Raw genomic sequence first — 17,038 nt, forward strand, 5'->3', positions numbered from 1 at the left:
AAAGGTCCTCCTTTCCTTCCACTCTAGTTTTAATTTGAAATCTTAGGCGCAGTACTGCGCCCAGAGCTCAGAAACTGCTTGTGCTAATGAAATTCCCCGTCGCAAAATGTGCCTAGAACAATGGGAGTTTCGAACACTGGTTTGATTACAGATTCTACTTCAGGCAAAAATATAGCTTGTGACGGAAGCTCCATGCAGTTTCCACCGTGGCCGCTAGTTGGCGCTGCTCTATTTCCTTTATGCCTCGCCTGGCGTGTGAGTGATCTGACATAATTGCCTGCCTCCGTGAACCATGAAAAGCTCGCTTGTGTTGTTATGTGCGGGACATTCATGAGAATGTTGCAGGTCTGGCAACCCCCGCCTGCACTTCAGCCATGCTCACTTGGACCGCTCGCAAATTTATACATGGGCAGGGTGGGAATGGCCTCGTCGCGGCATCCACTTCCTTTTCTCGGCTTTTGCCAAAGGCACCAAGGCTCTCAAAATGCATTTGGCTGCCTCTCTCTCGTCACCTCGCAACTGCCAGAAGTCGTAGCCAAACGCAGCTGTTTAAAAGCGGAGTTCAAAATGTTGGGAGCCCGCCATTCAAATCATGCATCAGGCCTTTTCCTAGAACTAGTCCCAACCAAAACAAGAAGCCTGCAGCCAAAACCTAGAGTAGTCTGGTTTGCTGAAAAGTCATTTCATTTGAATCCTCTGCCAGTGCTTGTACATTAGACGGACGAGGCTGTAATCGAATATATGCTGCCTTGGAAGCTAGCCCCATGGAAGTCAACGTGGCTTCTGAGTTAAATACACACAGGAACAGACCACAAAAGATTTGGAGTTTTAATTGAGTCTAGTTTATTTATATATCCTTGCAATTACTGCACTCACAGTGGGCTCACGACTGATAAAAGCCTACAGCAGTTCTTTAAGTTCCTCACCAAAATTTTTACAAATCAATGAGTCGTCAAAACTAACAGGCACGGAACAGACCGCCCGAGGAATTAATGCAACACTCGGTTCCTAATAATGCATTGTGCAAACACAAACCAAACAGCAACCCCACAGCATTCAAAATCGAAAACCGCAACTCATTTCTGCAACCTGGGGTGTGGCGGGGGGGGGGGGGAGAGAATCAGTGGTGGAAGTGTAGATATGTTGTGCGTGTTAACAGGTGCAACAAAGACATTTTAACACACAGTTTAAAAGCTAGAAACTCCTAAAGAAATGCAATTCTTAGAAGCAAGAACCAACAGTCACCAAATGCACAAGGCAGAACAAGAGCATAAGTTTTATTTTAAAAAAACAAACTTGCCAGAGCTGTCAGATATTTATTTATTTGAAATAGTAATAATAATTCTAGCAGAAGGGAAACATTTATTTTTGTGTGCGTGTGTATGTGTGTGTATCACATGAAGTTTTATAAGGTATGGTAAAAAGGTAAAGGTAAGTACGGCTAAGTCTAGTCAAAGGCGACTATGGGGTGCTCATCTCGCTTCAGGCCGAGGGAGCTGGCGTTTGTCCACAGACAGCTTTTCTGGGTCATGTGGCCAGCAGAACTAAACAGCTTCTGGTGCAACGGGACACTGACAGAAACCAGAGTGCACGGAAACGCCATTTACCTTCCCACCTATTTATCTACTTGCACTGGTGTGCTTTCGAACTGCCAGGTTGGCAGGAGCTGGGACAGAGCAACAGGAGCTCACTCCGTCGTGGGGACTCGAACCACCGACCTTCCGATCGGCAAGCCCAAGAGGCTCTGTGGTTTAGACCACAGCGCCACCTGCGTCCCTGTTATAGGTATGGTACAATTTTTCAAAAACATTGCCATGCCTGCCACAGGTGCACGACCTTTTAATAGACATAATGCAGGAGAAGGGGAAAGGGATGGCATGGGAACAAATGGGCAAACAAACTCAAAGTGGTTTATAATGTTGCTGCTCCTATGACAAACAGCTAGAATGAAAGCAAAAGGTGCAGAGGCCATGTTCAGTGCATGGGTTTAAGATTTACTAGGGTCTCCAGTTTTGTCCCCATACCATGGAATACTCTTTAACAGGATGTTCCCCTGCCTTTAGGCCTTGATGTGTAAGATAATAGCCTTGTAGGATTGAGTCAAAAGTCCAATAGCCCAGCAGCGAGCAACCCACAGCAGCTAGTCAAATGCCCTCAGAAAGTTAACAGTCATGGCTCCATACAGCTCTTGCTGTTTAGATCAGTTGCTCAACAGCTGATATCCAGTGGCATGCTGACCCTCTGATCTTGGGATTCGATCTGGTCATCATTAAGGAGGGAAGGATCTGTCTTTTTGGAGTCTCCTCGGTTTCCAGTCTTCAGTCCTGTTCTCCATCGTTCCCTAGCATTACCGGTATTTTTTTAATTCCCTTGAAAATCCTTCAGTATTTCACTGCAAATTTCTCCAAACAGGCACATTTTTTTTGTATGCAGTTTTAACTAACACACATTGTTGCAAGAAACACACACTCCAACAAATGCATTTTTGTATGTTATTTTCATTAATATATTTGTTTTTATGCACACTTCCTCAAGCATACACAGTTTTGTAAAGATCAGCTAGAGAACTGCATACCAAAGTATGGCTGTTTCGGTTCTCATATAGTTTCAGAAAGTGCAAACTTGAAAAATTCAGCTTCAAATGTGAACTAAATTGAATTTCTACCCCATCTCTTGTCATCACAACTAATACCTATTGATTGATCCACCTGCCTCCATGAATGTGCCTGATCCCCCTTTGAAGCCATCTAAGAGGCCCATTACTGCATGGTAAGGTGTCCTTGTGCTTTCCCGAGGGTATAACCCTCTTTGAAGTGCTGTTCTAGTGTGGTTTAAAGAGACCCCTAAGAAGAGAGACCCTTGAAACTGCTCATCAGTGGCACCTGGGCACCTGCCTGAGCCGACAAAATGGTCGCCAGGGGACAACCTTCCCAATATGGTGAGAGGTGTTATTTTTCTACGTGAATTGTAGTAATTACCGTATTTTCTGTGTATAAGACAGTATTTTTTCCTTAGAAAGAATAGTGAAAAATTGCGGGTCATCTTATACACAGATAGCATAGTGGGGACGGGCGACTGGTGGCAGCAGCCAGCAGGAGATTGGCATCGGTGATTGGGCATGTGAGTGGTTGCTGTGTCAAGGCCTGCGGCAGCGGCAAAGCGTGCAAACATCTGTGTTGTCGAGTGTGCAGGCAGGCTTTTGGTGGTGTGCGTGCAAAGCGTGTGATTTTCAGTGCAGGCTGGAGAGCGATTGATGGCAGTGACCCCCCCCCCAAAGAAGCTCAACAACTCTGGGCATTCCCCCCTAATAATAATAATAATGATAATAATAATAATAATATATTATTTATACCCCACCCATCTGGCTGAGTTTCCCCAGCCACTCTGGGTGGCTTTCAATCAAGTGTTAAAAAACAATACAGCATTAAATATTAAAAACTTCCCTAAACAGGGCTGCCTTCAGATGTCTTTTAAAGAGAAGATAGCTGCTTATTTCCTTCACATCTGATGGGAGGACGTTCCACAGGGCGGGCGCCACTACCGAGAAGGCCCTCTGCCTGGTTCCCTGTAACCTCACTTCTCGCAATGAGGGAACCGCCAGAAGGCCCTCGGCGCTGGATCTCAGTGTCCGGGCTAAACAATGGGGTTGGAGATGCTCCTTCAGGTATACAGGACCAAGGCCGTTTAGGGCTTTAAAGGTCAGCACCAACACTTTGAATTATGCTCAGAAATGTACTGGGAGCCAATGCAGATCTCTCAGGACCGGTGTTATGTGGTCCCGGCGGCCACTCCCAGTCACCAGTTTAGCTGCCGCATTCTGGATTAAGTGCAGTTTCAGGGTCACCTTCAAAGGTAGCCCCACGTAGAGTGCATTGCAGTAGTCCAAGCGGGAGATAACCAGAGCATTCACCACTCTGGCAAGGCAGTCTGAGGGCAGGTAGGGTCTCAGCCTGCGTACCAGGTGGAGCTGGTAGACATCCGCCCTGGACACAGAATTGACCTGCGCCTCCAAGGACAGCTGTGAGTCCAAAATGACTCCCAGGCTGCACACCTGGTCCTTCAAGGGCACAGTTACCCCATTCAGGACCAGGGAGTCCCCCACCCCCGCCCACCCCCTGTCCCTCCAAAACAGTACTTCTGTCTTGTCAGGATTCAATCTCAATCTGTTTTTGTTGTGGTCCCCCAAAATAGGTGTCATCTTATACGTGTTATACACGTGTATTAGATGGAAAAATACAGTATTTCTAGAGCTGCAGCTGTACATTGGCATGTGTACCTTTTATTTGTTCACTTTATTTTAAAAAAATTTATACAGCGGCACCTCAGTTTTCAAACGCACCTCAGAACTCGAACAGGAAACGCGGCTTCCGTTTTGAGTTTTCCGTACTGGAGCTAGAGTTTTGAGGCTTCCACTTTCGGTTTATGAACGTTTCGGAACTCGAGCATACTTCCAGAACGGATTACATTCGAAAACCGAGGTACCACTATATATACCGCTTAGTTGCAGGGGGAAAGCCTAAACAGTTTGCAAGAAATATAAAAATGATCAATAAAATAAAAGTTAAAAACAACTGGAAGCGTTTCCAAATAATTAAAACGAACATCAAAAAGAGATTAGAACACATCAGCATCTACATGTCTCAAAACAATATTTTAAGCAGAGGCTGAAGAGTACATTGAAGTACATTGATTCCAATTTAGCCTCTTTTTATTTATTTTTTTGCAGGGAGGGTTGCATACATATCTTGTGGCCATGGATTTCTTAAATTCATACCTACTGCGTGAGGTTAAAGTGTCTAAATTTTTCTTGGTTCTGCAGCTGGGCGTTGGGAATTGGAAGCCTCCGTTTCCTGAGCAGACGAAGATCGAACCTGCCGCCGCTCAGCCGTTGATTGCATTAGATAACATTGGTTTTGCTGTTTTCCATGGATTGTGCCTTGCTTCTTGGCTAATTAGATACTTGGGAAACAGCGTAAAAATGTGGTAAATAAGTGAAATCTATTGGGTGAGGGATACTGTACACAGACACTACGTTTCTGCTTCATTAGAGATTTCATGGCAATGTGATCCAGATAAATGGTCTGTGTGCATAGCTATATCTAAAGTAGTGCTGCAGGCTATATTTATCCCTCGAAGTGCTAAATATAGTGGCAATTAGCCAAGCTCTCAAGACCCTGCAACAGAGCCCTCCCAAGCCAACCATCCACACTCGCTTTCCCCCAAGGAGCCACAACCAAAAGGCCCATCTGCTATGCAGAAGCCACGGGTGCCCAGAGGCACACGCAACCCCCAACTGAACTCAAGTTATGGGGCTTTGAGCTCATCCTGGGAGCCGCCAGCTTGGCTCATGTCCCAAGTTTGTCGGCCAGCTGCAGTTGCTCAGCAGGAAAAGGAAGCTTGTGCTTCACCTCCCCCGATACATCCCCCCCCCCTATTTAGTTGTTTTATTCCGTAAAAAAAAAATATGCCACTTGATTGCGACAACCAGCTCTCAGACCAGTTTACCAAAACAATGACATTATCAGTAATGCCAGTTGAAAACAAATCTTTCTAAACGTTCCAGAATAATACTTAAAATCAACAATAAGCTTAAAAACCAGATTAAAACGCCTCTCAGCGTTCCACATGTCTGGATAGGCTTGCCCCCCCAAAAATGATTTTAGCAGGTGCTGGAAAGAGTAGAGTGAAGGCACCTGCCTGGTGTCAACAGGTAGGGAGTTCCAAAGTGTAGGTGCTGCCCCACTGAAAGATCGGTCTCTTGCAAATGCCAAATGGGTATTAATGTGACACCTGTAATACCACCAGTTCTGAATATTGAAGCAATCAAGTGGGCATATTTGGGGCAAGGTGGTCTTATAGGTAAAGGGACCCCTAACCATTAGGTCCATTCGTGGCTGACTCTGGGGTTGCGGCGCTCATCTCGCTTTACTGGCCGAGGGAGCCGGCGTACAGCTTCCAGGTCATGTGGCCAGCATGACTAAGCCGCTTCTGGCAAACCAGAGCAGCGCACGGAAACACCATTTACCTTCCAGCCAGAGCGGTACCTATTTATCTACTTGCACTGGTGTGCTTTCGAACTGCTAGGTTGGCAGGAGCAGGGACCAAGCAATGGGAGCTCACCCCGTAGCAGGGATTCGAACCGCCAACCTTCTGATGGGCAAGTCCTAGGGTCTGTGGGTTAACCCACAGTTTGCTCTCTCTGTATCTAGAGCTTCTGGGGCTGAGTGTCCTCCCTCACATAAGAGCAGCAGTGGTAGCTCATTTGTCAGATTCTTAATCTCAGAGTCACGGGTTCAAGTCCCGCGTTGGGCAAAGTATTCCAGAATTTGGGGGGCTGGCAGAGTTGGACTAAATGACACTCATGGTCCTTTCCAGCTCTGTGATTCAATGATCCTGTGAAACCTGCCTCAGACCCACCTGGTTGGACCATCAGAAGCTGCATTATGTGAAGTCAAGGGCCTTGGTCTAGCAGGCTCAGCGGCGGCTGGTGTCCATTGGGGCTGGCGTTGCAGAAAGGAAGGGAGACCAACAGTAGGTGGCGCTAGAGCCCACTAGAGGAGGAGACAACTCATTCTAGCTTTGGCCCTCTCCATCCTGTTCCTCAATGAGCTCTATAAGGGCAACACTGAGACGGAGGTTGAGGAAGCTGAGAGGCGGTGCCCGCCCCCTGCCAGACTGGTTTCAGGTAGGCTGGGGGGGGGGGGGTTGGCTGAGAACAGACAGGTTGGTGTGGCAGTGCCCCAGAAGCGCTAATGGGCTAGCCTCCACTGCAACCAACATTGTATACACCAGGGATCAGTGCACCCTGGACATTCAATCTATCCTGTACGTTTCCAAGCACAATTCAAAGTGTTGGTGCTGAGCTTTAAAGCCCTAAACGGCCTCAGTCCAGTATATCTGAAGGAGCGTCTCCACTCCCATCGTTCTACCCAGACACTGAGGTCCAGCGCCGAGGGCCTTCTGGCGGTTCCCTCACTGCAAGAAATGAGGTTACAGGGAACCAGGCAGAGGGCCTTCTCGGTAGTGGCGCCCGCCCTGTGGAACGCCCTCCCACCAGATGTCAAAGAGAACAACAACTACCAGACTTTTAGAAGACATCTGAAGGCAGCCCTGTTTAGGGAAGCTTTTAATGTTTGGTGCATTACTGTATTTTAATATTTTGTTGGAAGCCGCCCAGAGTGGCTGGGGCAGCCCAGCCAGATGGGCAGGGTATGTATGTATTTATGAATAAATAATAATAATAATCACCATCATCACCACCTGGGCACACCCCCTTCCCAGGCCACACCCCTTCCCCCAGCCCTGCTTCCCATCCACCCTGCGTGCTTCTGCCTGGAATGTGGGAATGTGCCCTTCAGCTGTGATAATGCGTCTTGCTTCTCTGGACAGAAAAGTGGCTGCAGAAACCCTCCACTTTGATTGTAGGTGTACAGCAGCTTCATGTACAAATGGAAGAATTTCACCTGCTGATCCACCACTTTTGCCTCTGATCCCACCCACCTGGAAGGTTGCCCTGTTACAGGAATGCGGCTGAAAAAGGTTCCCCATCCCACTCTACACTGGGTGGCAGGTTTCTGGCAGGACCAGGAGTCTTGCCCAGCCCTAGCCAGAGAGATGCCTGGATCAAACCAAAGACCATCTAAATGCAAAGCAAATGATGTACCACTGAGCCATGGCCCCTTCCCTTGTAAGAAGCCGCCTTAGACTAAGACAGGCATCCCTTACACACTAAGGCCATATCCACACCATACATTTAAAGCAACGTGATAACCAGTGGTCCTCAAACTTTTTTCTACGGGCAGCACTTTTAGAATAAAAATGTGCTCGCATGCCGTTTTTTTTTATTGATAAGAAATACATTGGAAAGCAAAAACGAAACAAGGAGCAGAGCTTGGTTTATAACATAGAACGCAACTGCTCTATATCCAGAAAGTATAAAGCAATGCTGCAAAAACACGAACGTGAATCGTTCCCAAAATATAAACAAATCTTCTTCAGCTCCGTGTTTGAATAGCGACTCTGGATCACAGCTAGAATTGTCCTCAGTGTCACTTGATGCTTTTGCTTTCATTTCGAAGAGATATCTATCCATAGTCTGCAAATAAAATTATTTTTATCCTATCCTATCCTACACTGAAACGTTTAAATGTTTCTTTGGTTATCCACCACACTTGTCATCCTCACCCTTTCGAGAACCAATGCTTTCAACCGTCATGGCTTCCCCCCAAAGAATTCTGGGAGCTGTAGTTTGTTAAGGGTACTGAAAGTTGCTGGGAGACCCCATTCCCCTCGCAGAGCTACAAGTCACAGAGTTCCCGGTGAAGGGGAATCGACTGTTAATCCAACGTGAGAGTTGTAACTTTGTGAGGGGGAAAGGGACCTCCTGGAAACTCTCAAACTACAGCTCCCAAGATTCTCTGGAGGAAGCCAAGTGGTGTGATACTGATTTAAACCTATGGTGTGAACATGACCTAAGTAGCATTAACTGCCAGGGCCGGATTTAGGTTTGATGAGGCCCTAAGCTACTGAAGGTAATGGGGCCCTTTATATGTCCAGCTGTCCTTTGTCAACAACAAATTGTCACTGTTTTTTGTGATGAATATATGCTATATGGTAATTTATGGACCTAATAGGTATCTAAAGCCATTTGCACATAACAAAATATGTATTTTAGCTACTGAAGGTAATGGGGTCCTTTATATGTCCAGCTCTCCTTTGTCAACAAATTGTTGCTGTTTATTGTGTTGAGTATCTGCTATATTGTAATTTATGGACCTAATAGGTATCTAAAGCCATTTGCACATAACAAAATATGTATTTTATCAAAGTAATTGTTGAATTGAAATACTGAATTAAGAAGTATATTAACAGTGAAATAATTATTAAGCCCTAACTGTATGTATGTAGGTTTTATTTTATATGTTTTTGATCTTATAGTTTGGAAATGTACATCCAGTTTTTTTGGCCTTTAATTTTTTTGGGGGGCCCCAAGAGATTGGGGCCCTAAACTACAGCTTGTTTAGCTTACACATAAATCCGGCACTGGTAACTACTGTCCAGGGTTTCAGTCTTTTCCTGCCCTAGCTGGGGAAGCTGGGGATTGAACCCAGGACCTTTTTGCATGCAAAGCAGATGTTCAGCCACTGAACTGCAGCCCAGGCTCTAACCCAGGGGTCAGCAAACTTTTTCAGCAGGGGGCCAGTCCACTGTCCCTCAGACCTTGTGTGGGGCCGGACTATATTTTGAAAAAAAAATAATGAAGCTATTCTTATGCCGCACAAATAACCCAGAGATGCATTTTAAATAAAAGGACACATTCTACTCATGTAAAAAACATGCTGATTCCCGGACCGCCTGTGGGCCGGATTGAGAAGGCGATTGGGCCTGATCCGGCCCCCCGGCCTTAGTTTGCCTATCCCTGCTCTAACCGGTCGAAGGAGATTGAAGCTTCCAGGTAGAAATGATCTCTCTCCCTCTCCCACCTCTCTCGCAGATAAAATCGCCGCACAAACTGGTTGCCGCAGAGGTCCTGCAGCCGCCTCCCTCCTTCTCCTATGCCTGATTAGCACTTCCTTTGTCAGGGCCTGCCAGGCTATATCCTGTCTTCCTCCTCCCATGCTGAGCTAACTCCATGGGAGTTCTGCGCTAGGGGATCAATGGCAGGATGTAAAAAACCTGGAAGTTAGCAAAGTGGGCTTCCTGCTGGGAGACAGCCAATAAAAAATGGCTGCCTGCCTGCGTCTGTAGGTGCTCTGTGCGTGCGAGGCAAAGTGCGTAAGAGACACGCAGGCACAGAGAGGAACTTAGACCTGGTGTCTCAGTGTTCATTCCTGACACAGCTTGTGGGCCAAACTTGCCCACGAAATCCACCTTTCATGGAATCAATTTGTCCCAGTGGCCCACAACAGTGCTGCGTATATTTGGATGTGATTTCCCACATTTCTCTCACAAAGAAAAATCTGAGAGACAGTCCTGTTTTTTAAAAGGGGGGAACCCAAACATCCCGTCCATTCAAACAGGCCTCAGATAATTAAGAGTCAAAGACCCGGTGAAAAAGAAATAGGTTTTGCCTGGGGCTTAAAGCTATGTTATGATGGAACCAGGAAAGCCTTCCCAGAGAGGGCATTCCACAAGTGAGGAGCCACCACTGAAAAGCCCTGTTCTCATGTTGCCATTACGATCGCAAGGTCCAGGCCCGATCGTATGCGCAGAGACGCATTCATTGGTGTATTGGGATCCTGACCTGCATAAGCCTTTATATGTAGTTCATATTACTTCAGCAGTCATGGTTTGCCCCTGAGTCCTGGCACCTGCAGTTTACTTCTTAACAGTGCTACAGTTCCCAGCACCCTTGAACTACAGTTCCCAGGATAATTGGGGAAGTTGTGTGCTTTAAAAGTGCTTCAAACGTATGGCTGAACAAAAGCACTCCTGGTCCGTGGGAATACTTTGAAACATTCTGTTGTGGATCCCACTAGTAAACATGTTTTCCTGTAATTAGAAGGGATCCTTTTAATCAGTGCAGAATGCAGCTACTAAACCCTAAATGGTGTTATGTAACCGATTGCAATGCTTAAATGGCTTCTGTCCAAGCAAAAAAGTTTTCCAGTTCAGTTTCCTTGTCTTTGTGCTCTCTTAAGCCAGACGCTTGTGGCTGAGACTTTTTTTTCGTCTGCCGTTCTGATGGTTGAGTTTCGAAGGTCACATCCAGCACACCCACCCATACCCACACCGATGTAATCCTAGAAGCTGGATCTACAGGGGTATTATCATAATTTTCTATGCTTCCCCAAGTGGTAGCAGATGCATTAATGACATTCAGAAGTGACCCGTTGAAGACTAAATGGGGCTCAGAGCATCACTTGTAAAAACATCCAGAGACTCGCCTGCCGACAGAGTTCACCCCAGGCATGAGGCCAGATCAATCGATGCAAACGGGAAGGAGTTTGGCAGCCTCCTTGATTTCTAGGAATGAGAAACCAACACCACCGGCCTGAAGTGAAAGCTAGGCTGTAACTACACCAGCTCCCAGGGAGATTGCTCGACAAAAGTGATCCGGGAAGCAGGTCTGCTTCTGCATTCACAAGAGAATCGTAGGATTGAATGAAAGCAAACTTTAAAATTACGTTATTATCTGGGTGATATGCAAGATGCTTTTCCTATGATCATTCCTGCTGCGGCTGAGCTTGCAGGAATAAATTCTCCATTGATTGCCACCATGTGGCCGTCACGCCAGTGTGCTGCAGTGGTTAGAGGGTCAGATTCGGATCTGGGAAGCCAGGGTTTAAATTGCCATGAAGTTAACTAGGTGACCCTGGGCCAGTCACTGCCTCTCAGCCTAATCTACCTTGCAAGGTTGTTGTGGGCATTAAACAAGGAGGAGAACTATATGTTGGTGTTAACTTTTAGAGCCCTAAACGGCCTTGGCCTAGTATACCTGAAGGAGCGTCTCCACCCCCATCGTTCAGCCCAGACACTGAGATCCAGCGCTGAGGGGCCTTCTGGCGGTTCCCTCACTGCGAGAAGTGAGGTTACGGGGAACCAGGCAAAGGGCCTTCTTGGTGGTGGCGCCCGCCCTGTGGAATGCCTTCCCACCAGATGTCAAGGAGATAAGCAACTATCTGACTTCTAGAAGACATCTGAAGGCATCCCTGCAGGAAGCGGGGGAGCAAATTCAGAAGGGGGCACTGATACAATCTATGTGACCTTCTCAAAAGCATTATCTTCAAAACAACGATTCTTGCATGGAATATCTGAAGTGCTTGTGAGAAGGACAGCCTAGGGAGGAGAAACAATTGGGCCTTCTGAGTCTGGTGAGGCAGATGTTAAAGGAAAATAAGGGCAGAACAACAGGATCCTGACCTTCAAGGGAGCCCCTGAGTGCAGTCTGAATGACGCAAGGGCAGGAGGTCTGGAGGGCCTAGTGGCTGCAGACTATGAGGCAATGTGGGAAGTGCCTTCAGGTTCAAGAGTGTGGTGTAGTGGTTAGAACATTAGACCTCTCACAGCACCATTAACAAGTGACACTTCCAGGAATCTTTGGGGGAAGCCATGACTGTTTAAAGCCGTATGCTCATCACCTCACCATGGTGAGTGGGCTTGCACGTTCCTTTGCCCCTTGTGAGCGAAGCCATTGGGAGAATCGTGCTCCCAGCAGGGTCACCCAAGGCGGTAAGGTCAAAGGGGAGGAGCCTGACCAAGAATGATCCAAGAAGTCCTCAACGGCAGAACAGGTGGAAGATAATAAGTGGCGTGTCACAACGGCTGTGAAGGCAGGTGTTGTTGTTGTTGTTGTTGTTTAGTCATTTATTTGTGCACGACTCTTCGTGACCCCATGGACCAGAACACACCAGCCACTCCTGTTTTCCACTGCCTCCCGCAGTTTTTCAAACTCATGCTGGTAGCTTCGAGAACACTGTCCAACCATCTCGTCCTCTGTTGTCCCCTTCTCCTTGTGCCCTCCATCTTTCCCAACATCAGGGTCTTTTCCAGGGAGTCTTCTCTTCTCATGAGGTGGCCAAAGTATTGGAGCCTCAGCTTCAGGATCTGTCCTTCCAGTGAGCACTCAGGGCTGATTTCCTTCAGAATGGAGAGGTTTGATCTTCTTGCAGTCCATGGGACTCTCCAGAGTCTCCTCCAGCACCATAATTCAAAAGCATCAATTCTTCGGTGATCATGGACAAAGACAACAGGCATTCCCTGTACTAGCCTTCCTCTATTGATGGAATGCTCTCCCCAGAGAGGCTCACCTGGCTCCAACCTTGCTAGAAGACAATCCATGGAATTTAACCCTATCAAGGGGTACTAGCTATACTGGCTATGTTCTACCCCCAATTTTGGAGGCAGTTGGTTCTGAATGCCCATTGCTGGAAACAGCAAGAGGGATGAGTGCTGTTGCACTCAGATCCTGCTAGTCAGCATCACAAAGTCATCTAGGTAGCAACTGCGAGAACAGGACACTGGTCTAGATAGGACATGGGCTTGATCCACCTTGTGTTAGCATAGTTTCTGCGGCAATTCAGCCACCCTCTCCAGTGGCCTGCATTCCTCAATGGTCCAGGTATCTGTCTCCACTTCTCACTGGAGATGTTGTGAATTGAGCAAAATATTCTCTGAGCGCTGTCTGTGCAGAGTGTTAAAAAATGCCCTCCGTATTTGCAAATGCTAGAGCGATGTTAGGTATGCTATCCCAACCCTTTTATGGTGTCTCTTTCTTAAGTGAGGATGAGTGACTCTTATCAATCTCAGTTTCCTCCCAATTTTTCATTGTTTTCCAGTCTGAAGTTCGGCTAGATGCATTTCAATTTTTTTAAAAAAGGGGTCCTCGCTGAAAATTAAACAGCATTTTCCTGCAAATTGCTCCTAATATAGATGTTTCTGCAAAGCAGTTTCCCCAATTTTTAATGTTATTTTCACAAATATCTGCATTTCTGTGCACCTTTTACCCTAGAGCACACATTACTGGGCTGGATAACTGAATTCAGTGTGGAATTTCAAAGGAGGGACTGTGTTTCAGTCTGCGCACTGTTCCAGAAAGTGCTAGTTCAGGGGCGGGTTCGCCTTTAAAGGCAAACTGAATCGAATTTATCCTCCGTCCTTATTGTCAAAGACAACACAGCAAGCAGATTGTTCTGAATCACCTCCAAGGCTGGCTCTCTAAAAAATCTGGACCACTGAATCCTCATCAGCTTTGTGGGGGTTTGGGTTAATTTGCACAAAAGCCACCAACAACCCGTCCTAAAAAAAAGTTCTTGGGTTCCCCAGCGTTGCAGATCCTTGAGCTTGCTCTTCTATCCAAGAAAGCAACTGCGATTGAACTGTGTCCGACGTAACAGATATGTCCACACATGCCCATTCCACTTTCCCTTTCTTCCCTGATTTCCTCACCCCAACCCCCCCCCCCCGGCACGCATGAAACACCCAGCATTGATCGCAAAGCACTTTTTGACTTCTCAACTATTTATGAAGATCGCTTTGCAACATGCGTCCCAAAAATGAAATAAAAACCATGCCGTCCTTTTAACGCCATAAGGGCTGGTCTGGGTGGGGTCAGGGGGAGTGGAGCTTTTAATTGTGGGTTTAGGAGTGTGGGGGGGGGACCCCTCCTCCTCTTTCTCCCCAGAGTGTGAGAGGGGCTCAGCGACCCACCAAAGTGGAAGTAATCGCTCTTTCTCTCTTCCTCCTCCCCTCCTTACATTTGTCCTTTCCTGTTTCATTCAGGGATTGACAAACGGTTAAAGAGCATCAGCCCCCCCTCTCTTTGCCCCCCACCCTTTTCACCTCCCCTTCCCCCTTGATTGACTGGGGACCTCCTGGGACACCGGGAGGAAAGAGGCCTCGGGGTCGTGACCCCCAGCTTCTTCAAAGGCCCTGCCGCTGCCAGCAGCTGTCGCGGCTCCCACTGCCCAGAGCCACAGAAGGTTAGCAAAGGAAAATAAAAGCGGCGAGGCCTAGGCGGCTCTCGATCTCGCTCCCTCGCACACACCAGACCCAGCCGGAGCTGACACATGGGGAAGCCCAGGTCTCTCCGGCGAGGAAAATGGAAAGGGGGAGGGGGGAATGTGCGGAGAAAGGAGCTTCCTGGGAAGGGGGAGAAAGCAAAACGGGCGCCCACCCAGCCACACGTTGCTCCAGCGGCCATTTTGTCAATGGCCACCTCTTCCCGCAGCATCTCTCTTCGCTTCTCCTTCTGCCACATGCGGATATCATTAACAGGAGGGACACGCAGAGAGGGAAAAGTGCTGCTTTCACGTTTTTCGTAGGGATGAGCGAACGGGACAATCTGAGTTTCGCTTTCTCTCAGTTTCTCCCATAATTTCATGTGCTGGGGGGGGGGGGGTTACTTTGGACATGTGGATCTAAATGATGCGAATCATTTCTTTTCGATTATAAGAGATAGAAAACGAAGGCTGTAAACGGAAAAATCAGTTCTACGCATTAAAAGAGATCGAATATTTACGTTCAATTGAAGGTTCTAAATCCTGTGCGTAAGATGCACTGTGTTTTGAACAAACGCAATATGAATCCCAAAATACTGTTTGTAGGAAGAGGGTGGGGAGTAATCTATGTTCCCATTTATCTTTACTTTTCTAATACAGCTTGGTATGAAAATTATATATATATATTTCAGTTCTCCACATTTTGTTCTCCGTTTGCAGGGTTTTTCCCTTTAAAAAATGTCCTCATGAAAACTCACCAGCATTTGAGCAAGGATTTCTCTTGATAAGACATATTTTTATATGACAACTTGCCTAATATACACTTTATTTTTGCAAAACAATTTCCCTTAATATATTTTTGCCCTTTTCACCAATATATGCATTTTTATGCACACTTTACCCTACCATGTGCGTGTGTGTTTTTCACATTATGTGGCTGGAAAAATGCACTACAAAATTCAGAGAAGTGGAAATTTGAAAGGATGGCTGCGTTTCGGTTCACACATTGTTTGGGAAGTGTGAACTGACACCATTTGGAATTTGGATGCATTGGCAGAAGTTGGACTCAGTCCCTGCTTGGAGGAGCACGATTAACACCCCAGATGTAATCACAGTGAGACACTGTGTTTCGGAAAAGAAGGAAGTTAAGTTTATTAAGGGAAATACATTCTTGATAGGAAAGTTCCTAGTTCCAGGTGACAAAGGTGGAGACCCAAAGAGCCATGCTTGGTCTTCATTCTTAGTGGGAGAGTGAGAGACAAAAGGGAATATGTTTCCTCCCTCAAGGAGGGACAAAGAAGAAGGGAGGAACAGGAAGTGAGGTCAGCAACCATACTCTTATCAGTCTAGCCTCTGGTCAGCATATGTTAGGTCAGAAAGACAGCCTAGGGAGTTTGAAGGCTCATTTCTCAACACAGTTGTACTTTGGAAGTCGAACTGAATCCATTCTGGAAGTCTGTTCGACTTCCAAAACGTTCGGAAACCAAAGCTCAGCTTCTGATTGGCTGCAGGAAGCTCCTGCAGCCAATCAGAAGCCATGGAAGCCCCATTGGACAGTCGCGTCCCAAAGAACATTCACAAACTGAATGTTTGGGGTCCAAGGTATGACTATATATACTTTATCCCCATGCAAACCCGCCAGCTGTCAATACAAGCTGAGTTTCACCCCAACATTTCCAACACCCCTTCTTAATCAAGCTTGCTTCCGTTCACGAGATCCATCTTGTCTCACAATTTCTGGTGTTGGACCTTGCCCAAAGCTTTGGTCAACGAGTCAGCAGCCATCTCTTTCACTTCTAGAAGCTCCTTGTCCTGTGTATCTCTTTAGGACGTGGAACTTCATGCTGTTGCGCATCATGCTTGAATTCATTCCCTCTGTTTTTGCGAATTGTACGCAAGCTTGATTGCCCTCAAGCATCCCGATAGGCTCCAACTCAGGTATGCCTAAGTCTTGTAGACATCTGTATGGCCATCTCATCTAACAACATGCCTCAGCAAAAGAAACACACTCCACTTCTGTGGAAGACAGTGCCTGTTGCTTGCTTGTGGCCTGCCCAGCAGAGAACTGACCCTCCGTAACGAAAACAGGTTTCCACTGGTTGACTTGTGATCTGACCCAATCAGCACCTGCGTATTCCAGAAGCGTGAGATCTGCAGTAGCCGATACTTGAAAGGCACTGTGAGCCCAAAGCTATCCTGCCACTCTTTTTCCTGCTTCTCATTCTTTCTTGGTTGATGGGCTGGTTTTCCTGCAATGGTATTACATTTCTCCTGCTGTCGTCTTCTTCATACTTTTGAGACTATCCTTTAGCAACTAGTCTTGCCTTGTACCTCTGAATCTTTCCTTCAGTGTCAAGCTTCTTCTTGAAGATCCACAAGGCATCTTAATCTTCTCCCTTGCGGTAACTCAGGTCAGTACCCAGGTCTTGTACCTCTGAAGCACATTCAACTTTCCTTTGGGTGCTTTCTTCCACTTGTCAGCCTCTACTCTGCGTAGGGTTTCAACTTCTTCCCCTAGTGTTGGCTCAGGAATAATCTCTTACAAGGTTGGGCAGTCTGACTTCTGTTTGCACCAGCATTAGAAACAGATATGAAAGCTA

The 17,038-nt window shown here is 46.8% G+C and overlaps 1 long non-coding RNA gene across 1 annotated transcript in view; it reads right to left on the minus strand.

Moving 5' to 3' along the window:
• Nucleotides 1-819: 819 nt before the first annotated feature.
• Nucleotides 820-17,038, minus strand: part of LOC144325777 (uncharacterized) — a 37,486-nt gene continuing 21,267 nt past the window's right edge. The window contains exon 2 of the long non-coding RNA XR_013390957.1: nucleotides 820-2,341. This is a non-coding gene — a long non-coding RNA (uncharacterized LOC144325777). The remainder of the gene's footprint in view (nucleotides 2,342-17,038) is intronic.

This window comes from Podarcis muralis, chromosome 16, assembly GCF_964188315.1.
Source record: "Podarcis muralis chromosome 16, rPodMur119.hap1.1, whole genome shotgun sequence".
Taxonomy (NCBI): domain Eukaryota; kingdom Metazoa; phylum Chordata; class Lepidosauria; order Squamata; family Lacertidae; genus Podarcis; species Podarcis muralis.